This window comes from Arachis stenosperma, chromosome 3 (genome assembly GCF_014773155.1).
Source record: "Arachis stenosperma cultivar V10309 chromosome 3, arast.V10309.gnm1.PFL2, whole genome shotgun sequence".
Classification (NCBI taxonomy): domain Eukaryota; kingdom Viridiplantae; phylum Streptophyta; class Magnoliopsida; order Fabales; family Fabaceae; genus Arachis; species Arachis stenosperma.
Genome location: NC_080379.1, coordinates 77,696,705 through 77,700,840, shown reverse-complemented (window position 1 = coordinate 77,700,840; position 4,136 = coordinate 77,696,705). Strand labels below are relative to the sequence as shown.

The following is a 4,136-nucleotide window of genomic DNA, read 5'->3' as shown; positions in this document are numbered from 1 at the left end:
GCTCCCAATCACCTTCTTCTCCTATGTTTACTCCTTCTTGAGCTGATGATGAGGTGATGGCTGCTGCAACTTGTTTCTCCTCCACCTTCTTGGTAAGATCTGCTAGCTGCTTGGTGATCATCTTGTTTTGAGCTAACAATGCATCCATGTGGTTCAGCTCCATTACTCCTCTGGTGTTACTTCTTTCGGAAGCATAGAAGTAGTCATTTTCAGCAACTGTTTCAATGACATCTATGGCTTCTTCAATGGTTTTCTTCTTGTTTAGAGAGCCTCCTGATGAATGATCCACCGCCTTCTTTGACTCATAGGAAAGATCTTCATAGAAGATGTGAAGTTGAACCCACTCATTAAACATATCTGGTGGGCATCTTCTTGTATGGTCTTTGAATCTCTCCTATGCTTCATAAAGTGTCTCACCATCTTGTTGTCTAAAAGTTTGCACCTCAGTTCTTAGCCTATTGATCATTTGAGGAGGGTAAAATCTTGTCAGAAACCTGTTCACCACTTCTTCCCAATTAGTTAAGCTCTCTTTTGGGAAGGATTTAAGCCATTTGGATGCCTTGTCCCTGAGTGAAAAAGGGAACAAGAGCAACCTATAGACATCTGGGTGGACTCCATTGGACTTCAAATCCTCAGGAAGGTGGTCAAATGTTGATTAGGATCTTCTTGAGCACTTCCTCCAAATGAGCAATTATTTTGCACAAGAGTGATGAGCTGGGGTTTTAGCTCGAAATTGTTGGTATGTATGGTGGGCTTCAGAATGCTGCTTCCACAGTTTCCAGGATTAGGATTGATATAGAATCCTAAGACTCTCCTTTCTTGCCCAGCCCGGTTTGCATGGCCTTCTCTGACATGATTATGAGCTTCTTCTTCATGATTGTTCTCCATATTTTCTTCCATGTTGGGTTCAAAATACTCTTCCTCTTCTTCCTCAGCACCAATAATCCTTTTCCCTCTTGCTTCCCTTCTTAGTCTCCAAAGTGTTCTTTCAGGTTTTGAATCAAAGGATGTTGAAGCTCTTTCTCTTCTCCCTGTCATACAACAAACAGATTGCACAACAGGAGATAAAATGAAGAAACTATTCTTGTTAGAGTAATTGTTAGTGTGAGTGATGCAATTTATCAAACAGTTAGTGGGTTAGTGAGCAGAATAGTAATCAAAGGAAGAAAGAACGAAAGAAATAAAAGAGGGTATAGGGGGTGAGGAAGAAATTAAAATAAACTAAAAGAAATTAACTGAATAAACTAAACGAAAAGAAAAATGCTCAATCTAGTGATCTTCAAACTTAATCATTGTTTATTCAAAATCAATCCCCGGCAACGGCGCCATAAACTTGATGCATGAAAACTTGTCTCTCAACAAATTTCCCTTCGGCAAGTATACCAATTTGTCGTCAAGTAAAACTCACAATAGAGTGAGGTGGAATCCCACAAGGATTGATTGGTCAAGCAACTTTAGTTAGAAGAATGTGCTAGTTGAGCTAAACAGAATTTGGGTTGAGATGCAGAAATTTAAATGACTAGAAAGTAAATAACAGAAATTAAAGTGCAGAATCTTAAATGGGGATTTGGGGTAATGAGCATGAAATTAAATGGAAGAAAGTAAAGAGAATGGGTAAGATCAGAATTGGGGAAATCATTGGGTTCAGGAGATGTTGTATTCTTCGGATCAAGTTCATTCTCATCTCTTCCTCAATCAATGCATTAATTGATCTCCTTGGTAATCTTAAGTGATTGGATCCCAATTCCTTGGCAATCCAATCTCTCTAAGCTTGAACAATTGCCCAATTCCTTGATTTAATTGCTCATGGGAAGAGATGAAGTGTGGTCACTGATTATACCACATGTATTTCCAAATCAAAGTGTTGGGAGGATTACATGTCACTATATCCGCCCAGACCCCAATTTGGTCCAACATGAGAAAGCATTTCTAGCATGATCTCCTAATCCCTTTTCCAAGGCTCAAAGGAGATCCAATTATGGAGAGTTTCTTTTCTAAGACAACTAACTAATTGAATTAAGATCGAAAGCTTTCTAGTAAGATCAAGAAAAAAGAATGAAGAAGAAGAATGAAAACTATAATTGATCCATCAAATTACAACAGAGCTCCCTAACCCAATGAAAAGGGTTTAGTTGTTCATAGCTCTAGAAATGAAAAATGGCAGAAAATAAGAATACATGCTAAAAGTGCAGAAAAGTAAATCTATAGAGAGTAGTTCCCAAAAGTGCCAAGCTTCTTTAAAGTTCAAAACTACTCCTATATATACTACTCCTCTTGATCTTCTAGTGAGTTCTTCAAGTCTTGGATGTGGGCTTTGGATCTTGAGTTGAAGCAATTCTCATCTTTAGTGGGCCCAACTTGCAGATAAAGATGATTTAGGCTTTGGGTAATTAGTGAGATTTAACGTTGATTTCCATTGTGGGCTCGAGAACGTTAATGGCATTCACTTTTTCCACTAACGTTCCAACCTCATATATCCACGTTAAATCCAACGTTAGTGGTCTTAACAGGACCACTAATGTTGCTTTCTCAAAACTTGGCTAACATTATTGGGACTCACTTTTCCCAATAACATTGGCTTATACCCCTTCGCAAACGTAAATGGGAATCACTTTTCCCATTAACGTTGCTTAGTGCCCCTATGTTCCTACGTTAGAGTCCACGTTAGCTATGCTAACGTGACTCTTAACGTAGGTGTGATTGATGAGCGGATAATTTATACGCTTTTTGGCATTGTTTTTAGTATGTTTTTAGTAGGATTTAGTTAGTTTTTAGTATATTTTTATTAGTTTTTAGTTAAAATTCACTTTTCTGGACTTTCTATGATTTTGTGTGTTTTTCTGTGATTTCAGGTATTTTCTGGCTGAAATTGAGGGACCTGAGCAAAAATCTGATTCAGAGACTGAAAAGGACTGCAGATGCTGTTGGACTCTGACCTCCCTGCACTCGAAGTGGATTTTCTGGAGCTACAGATGCCCAATTGGCGCGCTCTCAACGGCGTTGGAAAGTAGACATTCTGGGCTTTCCAACAATATATGATAGTCCATACTTTGCCCAAGATTTGATGGCCCAAACCGGCGTTCAAAGTCACCTTCAGAATTCCCAGCGTTAAACGCCGGAACTGGCACCAAAGTGGGAGTTAAACGCCCAAACTGGCACAAAAGCTGGCGTTTAACTCCAAGAGAAGTCTCTACACGAAAATGCTTCAATGCTCAGCCCAAGCACACACCAAGTGGGCCCGGAAGTGGATTTTTATGTCATTTACTCATCTTTGTAATTCTTAAGCTACTAGTTCCCTATAAATAGGACCTTTTGCTATTGTATTTTTCATCTTTTGATCATGTTTTTATGATTGAACCCTCTTTGGGAGGCTGGCCTCACGGCCATGCCTAGACCTTGTTCTTATGTATTTTCAACGGTGGAGTTTCTACATACCATAGATTAAGGTGTGGAGCTCTGCTGTACCTCGAGTATTAATGCAATTACTATTGTTCTTCTATTCAATTCCACTTGTTCTTGTTCCAAGATATCACTTGTTTTTCAACTTGATGAATGTGATGATCCGTGACACTCATCATCATTCTCACCTATGAACGTGTGACTGACAACCACCTCCGTTCTACCTTAGATTGAGTGAATATCTCTTGGATTCCTGATACACGACGCATGGTTGATCGCCTGACAACCGAGCGCTCGCCTGACAACCGAGCCAGCCATTCCGTGAGATCAGAGTCTTCATGGTATAGGCTAGAACTGATGGCGGCATTCAAGAGAATCCAGAAGGTCTAAACCTTGTCTGTGGTATTCTGAGTAGGATTCAATGATTGAATGACTGTGACGTGCTTCAAACTCGCGATTGTGGGGCGTTAGTGACAGACGCAAAAGAATCACTAGATTCTATTCCGACATGATCGATAACCGACAGCTGGATAGCCGTGCCGTGACAGGGTGCGTTGAACATTTCCACTGAGAGGATGGGAGGTAGCCACTGACAACGGTGAAACCCTTGCATAAGCTTGCCACGGAAAGGAGTAAGAAGGATTGGATGAAGACAGTAGGAAAGCAGAGAGACGGAAGGGACAAAGCATCTCCATTCGCTTATCTGAAGTTCTTACCAATGAATTGCATAAGTATCT

General features: G+C 40.2%; 1 non-coding gene across 1 annotated transcript; it reads left to right on the top strand.

The window, feature by feature from the left end:
* The first annotated feature begins 349 nt into the window (after nt 1–349).
* Nucleotides 350–457, top strand: LOC130971751 (small nucleolar RNA R71). The gene has a single exon (XR_009082962.1). It is a non-coding gene; the product is annotated as a small nucleolar RNA R71 (small nucleolar RNA).
* The last annotated feature ends 3,679 nt before the right edge of the window (nt 458–4,136 follow it).